The following is a 23,435-nucleotide window of genomic DNA, read 5'->3' on the forward strand; positions in this document are numbered from 1 at the left end:
AAAAAAAAAATATTTTTCTTCGTTCCATTTTGGAAACATCCCGATAGTTGGAGGGACTCGTTTTTTCCATTAGCTCATTTCATTTCTCAGTTTCTGCCACTCATAAAAGATGTAACAAAGGAAAGAGAGAGAAAGAGAGAGAGAGAGAGCAATGAAGGCTCAAACTCATGCCTGCTGAGCTACAGTGTAGACTGACGTAGAATGCAGTGACTGAAAAGGTGACCTTTTATCGGTGAAAATGCAATGACAAGGTGCTGACAGACTCCTGTCATCAAGAAAGCAGAATGGGGTGACATGGGGATAAATTAAAAAGGAGACAGGCTGATGGAAGGTTAGCTCAAGGAAAACATTGCATTCTGACGCTCGGTTCTCACTAAACTAAACGTTCCGCACTTGGATTCTACATGTTCGAACAGATGTTCTGCATTGTCCGCTTCTTACTGGGTCTGTTGTACTTGTTGACTGTGTGTGCGCACCGGTTAGTGAGAAATATTCGAATCAAATCTGAGATTTGGTGAGAAAAACTGTATAAGTGTGCACACTGAGCTGTGATCAAACTAGTGCATAGGTGTCAAACTCAAGGCCCGTGGGCCAAATGCGGCCCGCCAGGTCATTTTGTCTGGCCCGTTGGTGCCTAAAAATCGTTTATTTGACCTATAATAATCTCCAAGCTGCTGAGTTTTTTACTTTTAAAAAATGTTTTTTTTATATAATATTTCTATCTTGAATAAATAATAATCAATTGCAGAAACACACATCAGCAATACAGTTCCTGTTGAAGGGCCGGTTTTAAATGGAACACTGTATAGATCAGGGGTCCCCAACCCCTGGTTTGCGGACTAATACCAGTCCATTGGTCATTTGTGTCCCGCAGTGGGACACAGTGAAAAAATGAAAAAATTCTGATCAGTCTTTTCCATTTACTTTCTAATGTAGCTCCTCCATAACAGACTAATACATGTTTCTGCGATTGGTTATTATTTATTCAAGCTACAAATATTGTTCATTGCTGTGTAATAAAGAAAAAAAAAACCTATTTCGTAGGTTGATAAACTCTGCTACATGGACTTTATTAAATGCATTCTAAGCTCCCGCGGGCCACAAAAAATGGCTTGGTGGGCCACATTTGGCCCCCGGGCCTTGAGTTTGACATGTATGCCCTAAAAGATGTGGAAGTGACAGGTGCGTGTATTTCATTCCTTAATTAATATCTCTAATCAATACTCGTGAGTATTGATATATCGATACCACGGAATCAATACGAATTACCACGGCATATGTGTACACTGAATGACTTAGTTCATGTTTTTTATCTAAACATATCTAATTATTAGTGTCGTCCAAATAAACGTGTTAATCGCCATGCAAATAATTAATTTGCCTTTCATTTATTTGTCGCTGTGGTAGGTCGTATTTGCGCCACGTCTGTATTGAAAGGAGGTAAAACGTTGTTTATTTCCTCATCTTCAGTGACTCAAAGAACTGTCTTTGCCTGCAGGACCAAACTCTGAATTTAGGGACAACACCAGCTGACTGAGCCTATGATTTGTGGTCGAATACATCTCAGGGGCAAAACAAAATCTTCCCCTTAGTCACCAAAACCTTAACTCAGATGGATCATTTAGTGAGAAACCAAAAGGAGATCTTCTGTTTTGCATTTTTCCCTCCATTGTTCATCTCTCGAAATGACTACCCGCTATCCGTATTATTATTCCTTCCGCCCTTCACCGTTATAGGCTCACTCATTCCGAAACAACATCCACGCCGCTTTACTTTCCCAACACTCGAAATAGTTGGCTTACCAGGCGATCGCGCGCAGCGTAGCTAAGTTGCGGCTAACATTTTCAGCACTTTGGTAGTATCCCCATCACTCAACCAGGTGCTGTGCACTTAATAGCTCACTCGGTTTCTGAGGTGCACCTCAAACCGCAAAGCTGTCGGGGCGCTGGACGTGATGGAAAGTACAGACAAGGTTCTGCAGGGATCCCTTTACAGAATGATTTTGGATGACTCAGCACATATGTTGAAGAAAAAAAAAAAAAAAAAAAAAAGCCTTGGCCGACTGGTACGTCTGTTTGCTCTATCATTAAAATGATTTGTAGCAACGTTTATCTTTCGCTGCTTATACATGAAGGAGACGAATTTTGAATTTACATTTATTTCAAACAAGAAAACTGAAAATGTCTGTTCATATACTGTATGTACTGTAGTTCAAACGAGAAAAGGAGGATAAAGAAGTGCAGGGTGCCCTCGAATCATGTTGGAATTCCATTCCTACGGTGCATCGCAACCCGATTTTCCCTGGAACTAAGTCGGAACTGACATCCTGTAATGACATCCTGTAAGTACCGATGTCACTCGCATACAAAAACACAATGATTACGTCATAATCGGGGACATCAAAACATCAGAACAGTCTGACTTACGCCTGGGAGTCGTAATGAAAAAAAAAAAACATACAAAAAAAAAAAGCAAATTTGTAAACATTTTATGAAACGTTTCAGGCAGTAATTTATTTTTTGTTGTAGACCGGAAGACTGTTTCTTACTATGCAGTGGGTAAATTTAAAAAACAAAGGAAATATCTTTTTTTTTATTCAGATGTTGACAAATGTAAAATACAGACTTCAACGGAAGGAACTATTTCCATCACTGTGTCCGGCCCGACTTTAACAATATCAGAACCGTGTAGTTGGAGGTACCGAGTGATGGAGCAGACATCAACAGAAGTCAGATGCTAAGTGTGGGATGTGAGAGCGAGTCTATTTATTAGCTTTCAATTCACACCGAGGGGACAGCATATAAAAAAAAGGGAACATTTGCTTCCCTACCAGGAGCCGTTTGTAAACTGAAAGCAACAGAAACACACAGGTGTGTTCATAAATCTCTGTCCACCCCGCAGCTTTCTTTTAGATTTTATTTAATGACAGACCACGGCAAAACTTAAAGCTCACAAATAAATTGTCCAGCACCACTTCTCCAGTCTCCAGGTGTTCCAGAGCTGATCTTTTATATGGCATCTTTTCATTTTTAATACACCCAGGTCCTTGATACAGTCTTTTCATTTTCCTTGAGATTGCTGTTGAAATCCTTGAAAGTGTCTCGCTTTTTCTTTTTTTTTTTTGGATTTAATGCATTTTCAACACTGGGATATCTGTGGAGGTTCTCAGTCATCCACGTCATTTAATCCAAAAATAGTAACATCAAGGCCAACTGGACAAAGTAGATTTTTTTTTTTGAAGATGTTTCACCTCTCATCCAAGAGGCTTCTTCAGTTCTGGATTTTTGGAACACTGGGATATCAGGAATGTAACAGTACAATGCGATACGATGCGATTCAACGGTATTGTTAGAGACAGAACATCTGTCGCAGATACGATTTACCTGATGCGATTCAACCATATTGTTAGAGACAGAACATCTGTCGCAAAATGTAGAGATACTTCGTCTTCTAGCTCAGACGTGTACAATGTATGGCCCGTGGGCCAGATACAGCCCACTGGGCTCTCTCATCGGGCCCACCACAACACTGGTACGAGGTATGTTAAAGTCTGATGTCAATCCTTCTGTTTCTTGCATTAGAACAAATCTGCTGCAATTTCCGTCGATGCCACTAGATGGCAGTAAACATTAGATGTGATAAATTTATGTTATTTCACCCAGCATGCTACATCCAACCAATATTGAACTGGCCTGACAGTCCAAATTTGAACCTTACTTTGGCCAGTGAGCCAAAATGTCTGCCGTAGAACAAAGGAGACTTGGCGGACAGATAATGAGCCACAGGTGAGACACATTAGGGGAAGGAGCGGGGTAATCATGCAGATGGGAATTGTTAGGTGAGCTACACATCATGTACCCACTCTCTGCCTTTTTTTTTTTTATTGCACACAAACTAATCAGATCCCTTTTAGTTTCCTGTTTTCTTTTCCCCGTTGTGCCTTGGCGTTCATCCAGATAATTAATGTCAATAACAGCATCAAGTCCTCGTGTGTTTTTAATGCCCAGCTAAGCGCGGTACCGCAGCTCACTGTTAACAACTCACCAATCCTTAACAGCGCTGTAATATTTAACACTACACTGTTCCCCCAGCTCTCCCGAGACTTCGATCTCTGTCGAGCGATATTAAAGCGACTGAGCTGAAACATCTGCTAAATTTGCAATTTCCATAAACCATATATTACGCTTTATTGGTTGAGTGTCTGGGAAATCACTTTGCACAGAGCTGGGATTACTGGTGCAAATGACCAGTGAAAAGAACTATAGAATAAACCTGAAAAGTCTGCGTGGTCTCATCTGGAAGAAGCTGGTAAGGAGAAGTCAAGGCACAAAATAACAGATAAAATGTTTTTGTGTCTTAGTCTATTGTTTCCCAAAGACTGGGTCGTGACCCTCTGGTGGGTCACAAGAGTTTTGGGTTTTTTTTGGGTTTTTTTTGGGGTCATCTTGCATCATGTTTCCCAGGAGTTTACGAATAATGTCTATTGACTTGGGTCGCGAAGGAGACTTTTAAAATATGGGTCCCCAGAAAGAAAGTTTGGGAAACACTGTCTAAGTCCACTTATTATCAAACTTTTTTTTTTCTTTATTATCTGTTACAGGCCACAGCAGACCTTTTAAAAGAAGGCAGCGGATGAAGGTAAGACATGTAACCCAGGCACGCATTTTGACATGTATCAAGAATCCGGTAATTTATCAAAATAAAACATCGTTCAGATTTAGATAATAAATAAAACGGAAATAATGTAAGTTATGCATTCTTTCTGCGCGGCTCGGTACCAATTGACCCACGTACCGGCCCCGGTCCGTGGTCCGGGGGTTGGGAACCACCAAAGATATAAAGCTAGCTACTTGTACATTGACGTCTTTCCTCATTTCTCAGACGGTCTCATTCCGTGGAGATTAAAAATCAGGTCTGCATTAATAGTCAGGCTCCTGGTCAATTATTTGATAAAATACTTAGTTTTTCCCTGGGGTGCGGGTTTAGATTCTTTAATATGATTTCTCCTTTAGTTAATTGCATCCTGGATATCACGTTGTGAGAGTGCTAGTTTGAAGGGCTTTTGTGAAGAGAGGAGTAAAAATAATTTTTAAAAAAAGGAATTTTTTTTCTCAACAACAGAGGATTTCAGGGTACCTTTTCCTCAACAACAGAGGATTTCAGGGTACCTGATGTAATGTCAGAGCAGTGGGCTAAAAGCTCTATAAAACCATGCACTCCACCGCAGACCGTTAAAGGACAAGATAATGTGTAACTTTCCAATAAAACATTTACGAGTGTGTGCCATGTTGGAACTTATTGCACAGGATCATTCTCGTGACCGGAGGGGTCGGGAGTTCCAGTGTCATTTTTATAGCCAGTTAGCTAGCTTATAATCAGCTGTCACTCTGAAAACTAAACAAAATAAATATATTCACACTCCGAATCAGTTAAAAAAAAAAAAGTAATAATCTCAGGAGCCATTTAGTGCCACTATCTAAAATCAAGTACATTTAGGACTCATTTACCCTTGGCTGTGGATGGCGGCATTTAAGTCGGCGCTGATACACCAGTTTATTAATGTACTGCGCGCAGTCTACATTAGCGATGCCCCATTTACAAGTCTCAGCCGGTGATCAAAGATGCAATTAACGAGCAGGAGAATGTGTTTTACTCGGCAAAGTAGGTAACAGGAATCGGAGGGCGTGTTGATGTAGGAGTGTACGACTCTCCGAGCCGCAACCGAACAAATGAATCATCGGTCCGCTTCTTCTCAAACGCTCAGCTGGACGTGTTTTATACTTTTGACGCGAACGGCCAAACTTGAGCAGTTAAAGTTGATGACGCGGCAGCTTCGAGTCAGGCGTGCGAATGCGTGTTTTTTTTCCTCATTAATAGAGTGAATTAGCGTCATCTCTTCTTCTTCTCTCTTTCTTCTTTGTTTTAATGCCATTAAAAAAAAACAGGGTCTTTTCTGTGTTGTTCCTTTTTTATTTTGTTTCAAGTGGAGTGAATTACTCACCCTAATGGTTCTCATGAGTGACAAAGGCATTGAAGAAAAATGTAATCAAACCTTCTGTGCGCTTTACAGACTCCCGATGTTTTAAAAAAAAAAAGGAGTGTAGTTAATTTCACGTGACCTCTGCTTTAATCAGCCGACTTTGCTTTTGTTCTTAGATTGTAGTTTTCCTTCTTTAAGAGTAATCTGACACTTACAGTACCTCGCTACTGAAATCCATCACAGCAGGGATCTCAAACCCCTGGCCCGGGGACCATTTCAGGCCCACAAAATAATTTTGCCACTGAGGAAATTTTGATTTTTGATTTTTTGTTTGTTCTTGAAATAAGATTCAAGAATGTAAGCACTCTTTTTCTTATACAGTGGGGGTTCCCAACCTCTGGTCTGCAGACTGGTGCTAGTCCATTGGCCATTTGGTGAAGTAATTAATTTTTTACTCGTACGTTGTTTAGACTGTGATAAGATTAAAGAATAAAAGTTAAATGAAGAATAATGTTGAAAATATGTTTTATTTTGAAATTTAACCAGCCTTGATGATCCTTAAGGGCTGCTGATATACAGTATAATAAAATATCTAGCATCTATAATATACCATCAAGTTAATGAAATCTGAATCTTGTTACAGCCAGTTTTAGCAGTTACTCGTAAATGTAAAGAAAAAGTTCTTATAATGTTGTATAAAATAATAATCATCAAGCTTTGTTAAAAACCCACCTCTATAGTTCAATCTTAAACTCAACTCATAAAACCTGATTCATTCACTGAACAACCCATGGGTTAACGCTCCCATGTGGTTATCCTTTCTTACGATTGGCGGTTCGGTGACAGACACGTAAGCGGAGCAGCCGATAGTGCAGAAAGACGAGGTGACGGCGTGGCGTGGCGTGCGCGTGTGTGCGTTCGAGGATGAGGGAACGATCAAGCGGAAAGAAATGACGGAGGCTCACGAGGACAGACAGACAGACAGACCATTGAGAAAATGATGAGAAATGTCATCCGTGTGAACAGATGCATGGAGGAGAGGGCAGCAGGGGGGTGAGGACTTCAGAGCGACTGGGGAAGAGGCGATGAGAAGCAAGGGCAGAGAAAAGAAGGAAGAGTTTTAAAGCATGTGCTGAAGTGTTTACATTTCAACGAATTCAAGAATTGAGGTTTTCAAGAATCGTATATTTTATCGCTGCTAAGTATATTATTAGAATCATTAGTAGTGGTAGTAGTCAGGGGTCTCAACCCCCGGTCCGGGGACCGTTGCTGGTCCATAGGTCATTTGGTACCGGGTCGCAGTTGGACACAGTGAAAAAACGAGACTCCGATACTACCAAAATAAGGTCTTTTCAGAGCGACTGGGGAAGAGGGGATGAGAAGCAAGGGCAGAGAAACGAAGGAAGACTTTTAAAGCCTGAGACTCAGACTCCGATACTACCAAAATAAAGTCTAAAAGATGGTCCTTCAACAATACCGCGGTACTAACCGGTCCGCAGTATTGGCTGATACGGGCTTCTTAGATTGTATTTGATGTTAGCAAACCTTAAACGGATGTACTTTTCTTGGCGTATCGTAGGAATAATTTTAATAATATCCTATTGAGTTCTACGTACAATTAGCATGTCACCTCGTGCCGTGGGTATAAATACCTCCCTCCTGCACTCAGTCCTTGCCGGGTCATTGTTTAGAGTTGTGGTGGGTTTAAAGTTCCCGGGAAAAGTGTCCATGCGTCGCATTCCGTGCTTCAAGTCATGTTCATCTGTGTTCCTGATCGGTCCCGTTGGTGATATTCCTGCTCGTAGTTTGTTCCCTCCCGGCCCTTGGATTCCCAGTGAGTTGTATGATTTAAGTTTGAACTTCTGCGAACAAACTTTCCGCAACTGATCCAGGTCTCTCGAGTGCTTCACTTCTGTTTCCCCGGCTCCTTCGAACGTAACCGTTTTTTTTATGGTTTTTAGTTCTGTACCCAAGCCACATCCTTTCAATTGCAGCATATTGTTTGATCTCACAAGATTTATGCAGGAACGGAAAAATTGCGTTTTTCAAAAATAGTTTTTAGCACGGAATGCAGAGAGTGGCCGTCAACACCAGACATCTGTGGGCTGTCATGGCCCATTTACTCTGGATATGAAATCTGCGCAATAACTATTAGGCATTTGCTGAATGGATGTTCTTTTTCATTTCCCCAGAATGTTTTGTCGAGTATCACACCAACAAAATCACAACGTGCACAGCTCGATTACAGAAACAGGAGGAACCTTAAAAAAAACAAAACCAAAACACAGCTGAGTTAAGTAGTACTTTACTCAGGTGGGCTCAACACAGCTGACTTAAGTAGTACTTTACTCAGGTGGGCTCAGACGGGTTACTGCAATGTGTCCTTGCTTCACACATTGGAATTCCGCTGGCGCTGGCATTCAAATTGCAGCTGTCAGAATAGAAGAGATAAGCAAGAAAACTATTTATAGACGGATTTTACAGGATGGGATAGAAAGGAAAACCAGGCATGTGAACGCCTCGTTTGTTTCATTTTTCTTTAGGTTTTAGTTGTTGTTATTCAGTTATTGGGTCTCATAAAAACAAATGTATTCATGTTGCACTGCACATGTACTGATATTTTGTGCACGTTTAAATAAACGTGTTTGGTTTCACTTTATGACTGGGCTAAATTCCCAAAGGCCATACGGACCCAGTCGTTCTCACTGACTCATAATGACAGTACGCATAGACCTCAATCAACAGAAGTACTTATAATCAACTATATATTTAACTTTCCAGACAGTGACTGGCATTCCATTCCCAGGCACTAATGATAACTAACAAAGACGTGCAGAGGAAACAGTGCTGATCACAGACGCTGCCACCCGTGTGGGTCGTGCAGTGACACTGCTCTCCTCATACTGATCCTGTAGTGCTGCCAGTTGGTCGTCATTATTAACTGCTCTAGAAGTAACTGCACACGATGTGGGGACACTCCCTAGATTTGGGGCTCATTTTACCCTCTGTTTTATTTCCCAGACACATTCTCATGGCTCTTGGAACCCCATCAGTTAGCTACCAGAGTGGTTATTAACCTCTGCCACAAACCATGAACGCCACTCAGTTGGCAGTCGGTCTAAAGCGTCCTCTCATCTTTGATGAGGTTTTTTTTTTTTGTTCCCAGTATTTTCACAAAGAGGAAAGAATCCCAGAATGGTTACGTCGTGGTGCACGAGTGGTTAATCGTCTTTCAGTGAATTTGTTTTCCCATTTATGCCTCCAATTATCCTGCGAGCACTGCATAAACTGTCCTTTCAGCAACGATTAGTCACGAATAAAACAAACAGTGCAGACAGGGGAAATTAATTTGAGCAATGTATATTCTTTTATTGCCATTTTCTCAGTTTTAATTGTTTTCCAAGTAGCTACGACGGGGAAAGCAAATGATAATTTCAAGCGTTTATTGTACTTTGGGGGTTGAAAGTCATATTCCAAGCCACTGAATTATTCAGCGACTCTTCTTGCAGTTGTACTGTGTATAAACCAGAGGTAAAAAAAAAAAAAAAGTGATTAAGTACTGTAAAAGTATCTTTACTTTGATTCAATTCCACTCAAGTAAAAGTACCCATCTAAAAATCTACTCGAGTAAAAGTTACATAGTTACTTTAAATTATAGATAATAGATAGATGGAGCGTTCGTGTGAACTAAGATAAATGACATGCAAAAAGGCTAAAATGCTAAAAGACTTTTATCATTTTCTTCACCATCTATTGGGGAAACGTGGGTATTGCAGGAAAAAGTCAGAAGTATAATGATAATATAAATAAATTCTATAATCTGGAAACGTTTGGCGGACCGGATTAAAAAGCTGAACGGGCCGCATCCGTCCTCGGGCCTTAGGTTGCTCATGCCTGGGCTAGAGTCTGTGTCTATGCAACGTTATTTGGCTACATTAAAATAGTGGAAAATAGCTGCGTGCACGTCCAGGTTGTTTGTTTTTGTTTCCCGCATTTCATTTTTTTACGCAGTAACTGTTTTTTTTTTTCAGGTTGTAGCGAATAATGTTTGGGTCAAAAATGACCTATTCCTGAAACTACTTGGAAAATAACAAATCTACTAGATTACAGTAATGGGAGTAAAGGTAATTTGTTACTTTCCATCTCTGGTAGAAACATGCCGTACCATGTATAGCATAGTAACACAGTAGTTATGGAAGAAAGGTGTTGAAATTTGAACTTAAATCAATGTGGAAGATCGTCCCTCAGAGTCTGTCTCCTTCTGAAAGACTGAGATGCGTAGGAGGCTTTTATTCTTCTATTAACTTTGCTCTCATTCTGCCCAGAAGCAGAAATGCAGCGATGCGTTTGACTTGTTTCTGGAGGACGCCATTGCACCAAATGTCTGTGTTTGTTGGTATGGATGAAGTGGGCGGATTGTGTTCGTTACCATATGGTTTCATTTTTCAGCTGAGCCAGTGGCCTGGAGGCTGAACCAGTTCTTCTGTTGTTGTTATTTTCATCTGCATCTGTTCGCCGCTCTAAATGTATAGACCTTACGTCATCCCCTCAGCTCCTGTCAGCTAACTTCAGCAGAAGGACGCGTTCTCATGCTGTAAAATCACCCAAAAGGGATCGGGTTTAACTTGACGCGCTGAGGGATTGTGTTCCATTGACGAACGGGTGGGAATTAGCCGTGAGCTAGTAGTGTTAGCATCTTCCAAATGAAAACCTAAGCCTGCCCTTAAGAAAAATACTCACAGTAATATGATTCTGTATGTCACAAACAGACGCATGTGTTTTACATGATCAGTATAAAGAATGTTTAGCACTACTGAAGTTCTCGTACAGTCATTTAACTACTGTGAACTGACTGTAAATTGATTTCAGCACTTTTTTTATTTTTTGCTTAAAATAAAGCACATGAATGCAAAGATACATATTAATATTAGTAGATAAAAAAATCAATATATACATAAAAGACACACATTTATACCACTGATGACACAAAAAAATTTGATCAAATAAAAAAGTATATGGCTGGGAGGGGTGCGCAAGCGGTCACTAGGGGGCATGCGAAAAAAAGCAAAGACGTAAATAAACATTTCCTTTATTTCATTTAAAATCAAAAGTCGACATTTTAATTAATTAAAAAGTGCAGTCTATGTGTGTGTATATGTGTCAAAAGGTTGTACAGTTAGCTCGCAAGCAATTTAAAAAAAAGTCATTCCGTCACCTCGACTAGTAGTAGTGTTTATGAGAATATTTTTATACCGTGCGATGAGGTTAGTTTTTTTTAATTTATTTAAGTATAATTTGTTTATATAATTAAATACGCATGTACAAATTTTTTTTATATAATTAAATACGCATGTACAAATTTTGTACAAGGTGGATTGGAGCTAGCTTATTTAAAATTTTACAAAAAAAAAAAAAGACATTGTTCGTACATTTTAATCACTACAAAAACCCCATTATTTCTGTGAAAGTGAAACCGTCCGAAACCGTTTTCCGCTCAACGCTTTGCTCCTGACTCTGAATGTCTGCCAAATGAGTGTGTGCGAGGAGATGAGTTTGGGATGAATGCACCTGTGCTGGATGGAAAACAGTTCCCATATGCTGGACCTGGTGGTAACCTCAGATCCGTATCCTTATTTCCCCGGAGGTGGCAGACGCTGTAACCCAGACCAAGGCCGCGGACCGACTGCGTTTAATGGAGTGGAGATGGAGAAGTGTTACTGTATCTGTGGAAACAGCCGCGAGAAGACACGGACACAAAGCCAAGCAGAGGTAGGTGTCCTTACTGTGACCCACTCCCGTTGTTGTGATGCCTTGTTGTCAACACCGGTTTATAAAGATGAGGGTCGTGCGAGGTGAGATTAAAAGTTGCGGTCTTGAATTTAACTCAGCAAAGGAGAAAAATGCAAACACAATAATATTAAATTACCAGTTAGCGGGTAGACTAGATTGAACACTCCAGAATTGCGTTCAGGAAAACTTCAGAAAATCCATTTGAATTGTATTAAGGTTGTCAAATGTAAAGTGACACTTTGGGTTAGAATATTTGAAACCATTAAATTAGACTTATGTAAACAGTCCTGTTTCTTCCGCTGTCGTTTCCAACGTGATAAACTAAAACTTCGTGATAAACTGATAAACTTCACTTCGCGCTTCAATGGGAGAAATGTCCGTTCTTTTGTGAACATTTTTGTTGACAGATTTTTTTTTTGTGTGTGTGCCTGTTTTTATTGTTATTGGGAAAAATAAGTAGATAAATAAATAAAAAATAAATTGTGTAGTGTAAGACAGAGTTCTGACAAATTGGAAAAAGGTTCTATTTATGAACACAACAAGCTTTTCTCTATATGTATTCATCTTCCACCTACCTTTAGATTTTAGATGCCCCAGCATCGCACATCATGTTGGATTGTTGTTTTCCTTTGTGCTCACTTTGAAAACTATTACCAGGAAGTCTCTTTTATTGTGTTCATCGAAGAAGAAAAAAAATTATTTTGAAGAAAACAGGGAATCAAACTATCGACCAACCGACTGTGACCCCAGTTTCCTATTTTATAATGGAAACTTTGATGTTGTTGCTATATTCTTTAGGGCATTTACCATATACAGTAAACAGTTTTTTTCCCTGATGTACTACAGGACCTCTGATGTTTGGAGTCGTACGTAAAAATAATAATAATTATATATAAATATACTATATATATACATATATATACGTATATATATGTATATATATATATATTTATATATATATATATATATACAAGGATTATTAGTAATGTACCCTGTTTAGTTGAACTTAACACTGTCATACTCCCAGGAATTGAAGAAAGACACACAGGAGTCTGAGCCTCTTTTCAAGACGAAAGGTAGAAAACGCAAAGGTAAATTAAATAGTAAGTAAATAATAGTTTCCAGTCCAATTAATTAAAATAATAATAATCTTCCACAATACAACCTGATAATCTTTCCCGGCAACATTGTGGCCTCGGAAGACGTTGGGAATCACTATGCGTGTGCAATACATGAACAGTGTTGTACAAAAAGTAAAGTAACCAAAGTAAACAAGGGGGCGACTTACAGTAATACAGACAACATTTTAAACAAAGCTGTTAACAGTTAAAGCTTTGTATTCCTCTTTTCCCCCTCTCAACTCTTATTGTTGGCATTTGAACGCAGCATGTTTAACCTTTTAGATAAAAAACAGGTTAGGTCTGTGTTTGGAACCACGGCTTTTTTTTTTTCTTTAATTTTATGAGCCATGTGGCTCAACGGCTCTTGGTGTTGCATTCGTTCTTTCTGCTACCTGACCACTGATGTCATCTATTATGCTAAGGATCTGGGGGAAATTAAAAATGAATTCATCACGAGTTTTAAGGGATCTGATCTTATGGCCTCGCAAAAATTAAAAACAGTAACTCAGCCACACTGACCCTCATTTATTATTCTCAGCACAGTTGTGTCTGGACAGGATCACCTTCTTTGTTTTGCCACAGCTGTAAAACAGCTGCAGCTCCACATGGAAGATATCACAAATTCAAAGTTGCTTTTTTTTCGGTTCCTCGGTTATGACTGGCCTCCTCTCTTCGTCTTCATTCGTCTTTGATCCGACAATCAGTGTTTAATTACTGTCCCTTCATTTATTAAAATGCACTGGATCGCTTTACCGTTTGTTAGCGTGGAACAAACTTCCAGCAGAACCGCAAACAACAAGAACACACAGGCTCTCATGGTGTTCATGTCACATTTGCCAAACTGTAATGAGGAAAGCATTACACTTCCCTGGTACACATCCGAGCGCAGACTAAACACAAGCAAACCATTTGTCATGTAAATATTGTGGCAGTGCCGGAGCTAAGCTAATTCCTGGGTGAATAAATGAGGGAAGTGGTGTCATGGAGCTGCATTAATCAAAAACAGAGACGTGCCCTGTACAATGTGAGTGCACATTAAATCCAGATACAATTAAGATATGCCCCGATAGATGTCGAGCAGACAGGAAATAGATGTTTGGTGCCAAACACAGCAAAATGAAGATAAACATCGGTCAAAGTTGTGTTTTATTTTACTGGCTTTCAAAATGTATCTGTGGACAGTAATCAGATAAAAAAAATATTAATAATAATAATAATAATAATTCCACTTTCCCCGAGTGTATCATTGCTCTCATACACAATGGACACGCGTGTTGTAATTTGCACACATTGCTGGAAAACGTTTTGGTTTCCACCATGGCTTTAACTTAAGGCGAGACCATGAGCTGGCATCAGACCAGCTTCAGTTGACATGATTACCAAATGGATTGTGATTGTGATTGTCGGCTCATTAATGCTAAGGATATCAGACAATATCGGCCGTTATTAGCATCTTCTTCTTTTTTTTTCGGCTTTGTCCCCTTTTTTTTAGGGCCGTTATTAGCGTAAATGTAATATCTCGTTGTCGTTTTTTCCTCCGATATTGGAAACCGATTATTGCCCTCAACCCAGCTTCTCCAAAAAAAATATATATTAAATATATATATATACCCGATAAATAATTCTATAACTCCTTTATTGCCCTCAACCCAGCTTCTCCCCAAAAAAAAATATATTAAATATATATATATGTATATATATTTACTATAAGTAGGCTTCATTTGGCAAAATTCACTGATTTTCTTAGAAGTGAGAATATCCATTTTAGGGTCTTTTAAATCAGGTTCACGGGGCTACGTAAAAATAGCTGTGAATGTATGACACGGAGGGGGGCCTGTAATATTCCTATCTACCAAAGGGGGTGCTGTAGAACCGGTTTGGGAGTTGGCAGTGATCTGAATTCATCTTGGTTAATCACATTGGCGTACGATCTCAGTTAATTAGGATCAATACCATGTGATTAATTTGATGAACAAAGTACAAAGTACAAGACAGTACTTAGTACTTTGTATCGTTAACGACACCCATGGTGTAGATGGAACATGATGTATGGTTTTTAGTCTAAGAACGGTGCATTGCACTCAACATAAGGTCATCATTTGTGCCAGGCTCACTACTTTGTTTTTCCCTTTTCTCCTCCGACGAGGGGAAAAAAAAAAAGCCTTGGATTTAGGGGTCAACGCTCCCAGACTCTTCTCAGACTATTGTATGTCTGTCCCTGAAAGTTAGTGGGTCAGCACTGAGATGATGGATTACCTTAAAAGACTGGAAGTCAAGCAGGGTCTCATGTTTCCTCCTGTGTCCTATGTTTGTTATAACATTGCGTGGAGTCATCTGTCAGCAGACGGGCCCCAGGCTGTGTTACGGAGAACTGCAGTGATTCTCTAGTCAGACACACCAGGGCTTTGTTTGTTATTAATGCTTGAAGAAAGCCCGCTACACGTTTGTGGAGCTGAAACAGCAGCTGCTCTATTAGCTCTGTGTCCCGGGCCGTGATGTGACAAACGTAAATATAGCAAGATGCTGACATCGCCGTCATTAAAGGACAGGCATCAGGTCATTAGGGTCACATTAGGTCATAACTGAGATGGGGTTTTATATTTTGTCCTTCTTAGCGTCGACAGAGACGTACAAGAACAAAGAAATACAGGGAAAGAAAATTAAAATAGCTGTCGTTCAGACCTCATTACAATACATTTATGCATTTAACACATTGTTTCCCAAAGACTGGGGCACGACCCTCAGGTGGGTCGCAAGAGATTTTTTTTTTTTTTTGGGTTGTCTTGCCTCCTGTTTCCCAGGGGTTTACGAATTTTACGAATAACATCTATTGACTTGGGTAGGGGGAATGTTTGTGACTTAAAATATGGGTCCCCAGAAAAAAAAGTTTGGGAAACACTGATTTAGCAGACGCTTTTATCCAAAGCGACTTACAGTGACGTGCTAACAGTTAAATTTTACATTTTTCTGCGGTGCGATATAACTTGATTTTTGCTGTAAGTCGGAACTCACATACTGTACATATGTCGTTTACCTACGCTAACACAGTGTAAATTCATAATCTAGGACATAAAAACATCACAAGAGTCTGACTTACACCTGGGAGCCATGATGAAGGGCAAAAAAAAAACAAACAACACATGTAAGAGAGGGAATGTAGCACAATCCAATGTTTGGCCTAAAACAGGCAAATAAAGGTAAACAAAGCCGTCATCTGCTTATAGTGCCACATGATGGCGCATTAGTCTGCTTTGTTTACTAAGTAGTTCCTCTGCGGAATTTTTTTTTAACAGTATTGTAACAAGATTTTTAATAAAATTATGATAGATGACAACCTAACCACGAAACACCGTAGACCGGGGACATTGTAAACTGAGTTATGGGAAACAACACAAATGAAATGGCGGTACAATCCAATGTATAGCACAGAAGTCGGAAATGTAAACATAGCTGTCGTCAGCGTATCATGACATGTCCGTGTGCTCCGCTCACCAACTATTTTCCGTGCAAACGAGATTTAATGCTATACGTCGGAATAATGGAACAAGACTTTCTTAATGCATTTTTGAAGATTGCGACGTAATCATGAAACGGCTTAGGCCGAGGATGTCGGATTTATTCTCCACATTCTGGGTTAGCAGTTAGCTACTTACTGTTTTTCTTCTTCCGCACTTCCTACAGCTACTGTCAGTATCTCTAGGAGAAAAAAAATTGGAGTAAACTAAAAGCTGGCGTTTCACTCAAAATAAGTCAATCGTCAATCGAGTGTGTGACGTTTGAATTCGTTTTAGATTGGATTGTTATCATTTTTCTGCGTCCACTTTAATGACGACTGTCGACACATTGACCTTACAGGCAGAGCGACAATTGAGGTCACAAGAACTGCGTGTTTTATTTAAGGAGCCGTCAGATGGGTTCCTTGTGACACCTCCTGTAGCAGTGGTGTCAACGCACCTAATGAGTCCTTTGGCCCCCTGGGACATTTTCACAGGCTTTAATCCAAATAGCGGAAATGACTTGGCTGTGAACCCCGGGGCACCTGGTGAGAGCAAACAGGAGGCTGAACAGAATCAGCAAAGCTGCTAAAGGCTGAGGACAGAAAATGATTCATCATGTCAGAGTAATGGCTCCTGTTCCAAATGAGCCTTTATCATGTTTCTGTTAGGTAATTCCAGCACTGAAAGCTCAATAAAAATAGCAAAGGGATAAAAATATTTACAGTACTTAATAGGCTGTAACGACAAAACCAAAGCAACAGGGGGTAGAGTAGTCAATAAGTGGTCACAGACGACACATTACGCAAATTATTATTTGGATGTTTGTCTTTTTCTCTGAATGTTGTGAGGACCGTTTATTAGTTTAAGTTGTGAAGTAGATTCTCAGTCACTTTAGTTATGGAAAAAACTACTTAAAAAAAAAAAAACGATTGTTACTTTTACTACTTTAAATGAGAATGCCTTGTTCCATCATTCCCTCATATGGAGTTAAACTTCGCAGAATAATTCACTTATGCGGAACACGTCTTCGTCAACATTTCCCGGTGGTACGCTACGCTAGGGTGGATTGTGCTACATTCTGTTTTCTTGGTTTGGGGTTTTTCTTTTTTCTAAGTCAGACTCTTCTGGTGTTTTTATGTCCTACATTCTGATGTTAGCACTGTGTTAGCGTAGGTGAGTGACATAGGTACTAATGTACAGTATGTGAGTTCAGATTTGCGAAAATTGACTGACATCGCACTGTAGAAACTGAATCCGATGTAAGTCAAGGACCCACTTTATATATATATATATGTGCGTGTATATATATGTATATGCAACACAATATATGCTGTAAAGATAAAATATTATTACCGTATTTTCCGAACCATAGAGCGCACCTGAATATAAGCCGCACCCGATAAATTAAAAAAAAAAAACTATAAATTTACATATATAAGCCACCAATATCCAATATCAATATAGTGTCTGTCTCGTTTTTGCACTTCCTGCTAGAACGCCCCCTGGCGGCTGAAGGAAAATCCATAGAGAAACTACATCTTTGTATAAGCCACATGGTTCAAAGCGTGGGGAAAAAAGTGTCGGCTTATAGTCTAGAAAATATGGTAAATACTTATAATAGTTAAATAAAAAAATAAGAATAAAATACTAATACAGTATTAAATATAATACTACTTCCTGCTTTGAAACCTATTAAGACTAAAAAAAGTAAAAAATCTAGGAAAACGGAACAGGGAGATTCCTGAACACCATTAGAGGGCTGCTGAGTTTTTAACACTGACGCTGTTTTGTTGCCTGTGGGTCTTTCTGACCTTCTTTGCCAATCGTTTCAGTACAGCTGGCTCTCGATGTGGCACAACAGTTAGTTTTATACCAAAACCACATTTCCTGGTCATTCTATTACTCTCGTGAACAATGCACACATGTGTTTGTGTTTGTTTTTTTTGTTTTTTTTTAATCCATTAGTCACTTTTTGACTGAGCATAAAAGCGGAAGTAAAGGTCACTTTGGTTGAATACGTTTCAATAAAACCAAGATAAGAAAGGGAAGAAAAAAAAAAAAGAAGAAGTATTTTCCGACAGCAACAGCGTCAGCAAATTATTTTCTCCTTTATGGAAAGAAAAGATTCTTTTTGAGATTAATTACTGGTTTCACAAATAGCAGTGGGAGCAGAGACTCTTAGTGTGCAGCCTTTCATCTGCCATTTTCTGCTGATTGGAATATTCCTCTACCTCGGCAGATAAACTAGGACATAAAAGTAATGTTGTAATTACTTGATGTAATCAGAACCCCGGGGCTATTTTTGTTCTCCTCTGCACGGTGGATTTACACCAACCTGGTGCTAATGTTTCTTTTTTTTTTTTCCCCCGCAGACGAACCGTGTCAAAGGGAACACTTAGATATGATCAAATAAAAAACAGTTCGGCGCGATGGTGTCGGTTTCTCGTGTCACATTTCGCTTCAGTGTAAAATGATGTCCAGAACCATTTTTTTTTTCTCTGCTGGGAATATGAGAAAGACCCCATTCTTGATAAGGGGGTCACTCAGGGTTTCTGAAGGCTAAACATAGTCGCTGCTCCTCCAGGCCTCGTCTGGTGATCGTCCGCGCTGATCCTTGAATTATGGAGCTGTCCATCAGTGACCCTCCTCTTGGAAGGTTGGAGAAGGAAAACAGAAAAATAACCATAAGTCAGGCTCGGTCTGGACAGAACCGGACCATTTTGATTTCACGCAACAAACAAGGAGAAACGAGGCAGCAGCACAAAAGACTGCTGGTTTTGAAGTCGTATTAAAAGTTGAGGTGTCGCTGCCATGACCTAAGTCATTTTCATTCAGTCGCTGACGAAAGCCAACCCTTAGGTCCCCGTGATTGATTGATGCCGTCTGGATAGAATATGGTGAGACCCGGGATCTGCTAGAATGAAGTCATCCTGTAAACTTCGCTTTTTTTTTTTTTTTCGGGTTTGGCAGGAAACATTTCAGTGTTCATTTTAATATGGGGACATCTGGCTTCCTACAAAGCTGAGGCCTACATGTAGAACGGAGGGCCTCAGAAATGAGATCTAACTTAGTTGTTAAAGTCTAAGTGAGGATAAAGATATAAATCCAGGCGATGGTTTGAACTAAACCTGTTCTTAAATTAATTTCTCTGTTTGTGCACATTTTACCCCAGTTTAACCTTGCATTTCGGGCGTTTGGGGGGGGCGGTGGGTTGAATCAGACCGGGCGCCTGATGAATTACCCAGATGAACAACAGCTGTCGGATGAGAGGATGAAGCTCAGATGTGTTCAATATCGATGCGTGTAACTAAGCCCTGAACCTTGAAGAACAGTTCAGAAGTGTAAAACGCAATCCTAAATGCTTATCGGTTAGGGGTTTGAAGTGACAGAATGTTGGGTAGCCTCCAGTCAAACTGCACTGATCTCTCTATAAGACAATCATTAAAAAAAAAAAAAAAACAGTGATAAATAAGCATCAGCATTAATGTCATTTATTTTATCTTTGTCAGCGCAGCTCAAAGAAAAAGAAGACGGAAAAAAAAACACTCTACGTGTGGAAATCCCAGATTAATTTTTTTAGGAATCTGCTAGTAGTTAATGCTAGTTCTGAATATTTTTTCCACACTCTTTGTTGTTAATAACAATAATTGACACCATAATCATTTAATAGACTCCGAACCGCTACGCTACACTAACGAGCCCCAGAGGAATCACAAACTTGCCGCCTCCGCAGCCTGTCGCAGCAGTTGTGCTTCCATAATGTAGTGGTTATCACACCTGCCTTACACATCCGAAGGTCCTGGGTTTGCGCCCGAGAGAAACCCCATACTCGCTGGTGCCTCCTGTGGCAGCATGGATAAATTGCAAAGACTCACACTGTGAATTTCCGCATTGTGTGATAGGTATTGGGAAAAGTAACTAATTACAAAACGAATTTCCACATTGTGTGATAAGTATTGGGAAAAGTAACTAATTACAAAAAAATATAAATCTTGCCTTACACTAATGCCAACACGTAATGTATGATTTGAGTTGGCGCCCACAAGCTTGAAATACCATCTCAACACCCAGCATGTGTTTATGGAGGACTCATCAGAGCAGATGCCAGGCTTATGTCAGACCAGCCTGGCCTGAAGACTGATTATTATTATTCGTTGAGGACAATGGGTGCAACTGAAGAAATGACTAAAAAGCAGCAAATCTATGGAATTTTTTTTTCTTATTTTTTTCTTCCTCCATATTATTGATTCCATCATTTGGATTAGTCAGACATAAAAGCATGTGGGAAAACATATGCATCTACCTGGTGTTTTTTTTTTGGTCTTTCTGTTCCAGCAATCTACAGAAAGAAGGGTTTTGTCATATTTAGAAATGTCGATGAATCGCGATTAATCATGAATAATTACTGTTACATCTAAGTATCATACCTCGAAGCCCGTTGTGGAACGGATTGCATCATATCTCGAAGCCCGACTGCATAAGGTTAAGGCGATGCCCCAGGTTCACGTCTTGAATAAGTCGACCTGTGTGAGAGACAGTGAACACCCAGCAAAGGAGTTTGATTATTAGAATGTGCATGAATCGATGCTGTGCTATTGCTGCGGGTTTCCCGTGAGCACGAAGTCTGGCACAAAATTATTGGAAACAGATAACCAATCGTAGAGCGAATTAGACACAGGCAGACACCCGGAATGATTCGGCCGAGGAAACAAATCTGGAGATCGATGCGGAATATGTTTATGAGTAGACACCCACCGCACTGTGCTGGGAAAAGTTAGGTGTATTCAGAACAGAGTGTGTGTGTGTGTGGTCTTATTTGACTTACCTAATATTCAGTACACGGTAAGTTTGTTCAGTTGTCTAGGCCCCCGATTTATAAAACAAGGTGAATGTAGTCAAGTCAATCAAATAACAAATCCCGGCACGATTCTCTCTGCTGCCGCAGCAACAGAAACCAAACAAACACAGTGCAGTGAGAACTCAAAATTAATCGGGACAGTCCTTACTCCATTTTTAATGGTGGGACTCTGCCAGTCTGTGAGACGTGTTTTATTTATTTTGTGCAAATAAGCGGCAGCGCGATGGCCGTGTTCGTATATAACTCAGGTTCATTGCAGTTCGGAGAACTTGGCTCAAGTCTGTTTTTAATAAAGTGTGGTGTTTTTCTTTTTTACTTGTAATTTATGGTTTCATTTACATAGTCCCGAATGGTTTTTGACCTAACACGCAGTACGCATCTAACTGAATTGACCATTAAAATTCCTTTAATAATTCCTTCATTTCCCCAAAGGAACTCCAGAGGGAGACATACGGTTCTATATATTCTGTCTTTTACGCAGGAAATATTAAGTAGTGTCTACTGCAGCGATGCTCCCATCTGCCTGTATTTTCTAGATCGGGATCACCAACATTGCAACTGTTAGCTACAACTGTTTTTTTTCCCAACAGCTAGGTTGTTATGGCCCGCTGGCCAAAACTGGCCCACAGGGGTCACCAACTGTTGTAACTGTTAGCTACAACTCTGGTGATTCCCAACAGCTCGGTTGTTATGGCCCGCGGGCCAAAACTGGCCCACTAGGGGGTTCAATCCGGTCCACTTGATGAATTTTAAATAATGCAAAAACAGATCATGTTCGTGATGTTTTGTTAAATTAAATTTGATTAAAAACGAATATGTTCTTATATACTTCTACTGCTTTGCATTGAAACCAAAGGGAACAACATGGAGCTATAGTTATTTATAGGTAATTATATCATGATTGTACTGGTGCGGCCCACTTGGCGTCTAATCAGGCTGTATGTGGCCCCTGAACCAAAATGAGTTTGACACTTCCTGTCTGAAGCATTCTTAATCCTGCTAAACAGGCTGTGACATTTTATTTTCGTGCAACGAAGTTCCAAAGTGAGTACATCCTCCAAGCCTTTCTGTTTATAACGTCAAAAAAAAAAGTACAAAATTACCTCAACTGCTTAGCAGCCAATTTGTTCATTAATGAAAAAAATCAGACAGAGTGGGGTTGGATTTGTCTGTGTATTGCTACTTTGTTATGATTCATAAAATATAAAAATATATAAATATATATATATGTATGAATCTTGCTTTTTCATTAGACATATTTGAACTCTGTGTTCATATAAAAACTGTTCCGCAATTCAGGTTTTAAAAACGAGGTCATCTTTTTTGTTGATATCTTTGTAAAACCATTGTCTGTTTCCTGGGGTTTTTCCTTTGAGCCACCACCAGGGGGATAAAGTCAGTGGACCAACAGTGCTGGGAGTAATTAGTGGACAGAAGCTAGTAGCTCCACCTAGTTAATTGTTCTTCAACGGTACCACACATTGTCTTTCTGTCCTTGAACAATCAAGTTGCAGCAATCATCGCAATTAATATCAATTAGTGTTGCCCTTCGCTGACGTTGAACTTGTGAACTTGCGTAATAGACTCCGGAGACGAGCGTGTCACCTTGCCTCAAGGACATTCAAAATCAGATTTGTACTGAGAAAAAAAAAACAGATCTAAAAAAACCAAAGAAAGACCAGTGAATTTTGTAAATTTTGTGGTCACACATTACTGGACTTGACCTAACTCCAAAACGTCTGAATTAACCGAATCGTTCCTTTGTGAACGTCCTCGCTCGTAACCAACAAAACGACATACTTTGCTCAACAAGTTCCACGTCAGTAAAAACCCTGGACACTTAGGTCCTTGTTCTGTTTCCACTTGACTTGAGTGCGTGTCACTCGATGTGACCCATCACACGTGGTCACCAAGGAGATCCTCTCACGTCAGCTGTGAACTGACACAATGGGACATGTTAACACTTGACTGAACCACCAGAGCCTCACGTTAGTGCCATGTGTGGTCACTCGAGACACACAGACAGTTGTGCAGGATCTTCCCTATGATGTAGTTCAACAGTTTGTGATACTGTATTGTACAGTATTGTTGTCGATCTATCCATCTATTTATCCATCTATCCATCCATCTATCTATCTATCTATCCATCTATCTACCCATCTATCCATCTATCTATCCATCTATCCATC

At 39.8% G+C, this 23,435-nt stretch overlaps 1 protein-coding gene across 1 annotated transcript in view; it reads left to right on the forward strand.

Annotated features, from left to right (window-relative positions):
- The window catches only part of LOC103377028 (cyclic nucleotide-gated cation channel beta-3-like), a 91,021-nt gene that overhangs the window by 25,345 nt on the left and 42,241 nt on the right, over positions 1-23,435 (forward strand). The window contains exon 4 of the mRNA XM_025054575.1: positions 11,625-11,749. The gene's annotated coding sequence lies outside the window, so the exon portion shown is untranslated. The remainder of the gene's footprint in view (positions 1-11,624; positions 11,750-23,435) is intronic.

This window comes from Cynoglossus semilaevis, chromosome 3 (genome assembly GCF_000523025.1).
Source record: "Cynoglossus semilaevis isolate Cse_v1.0 chromosome 3, Cse_v1.0, whole genome shotgun sequence".
In the NCBI taxonomy this organism is placed as follows: domain Eukaryota; kingdom Metazoa; phylum Chordata; class Actinopteri; order Pleuronectiformes; family Cynoglossidae; genus Cynoglossus; species Cynoglossus semilaevis.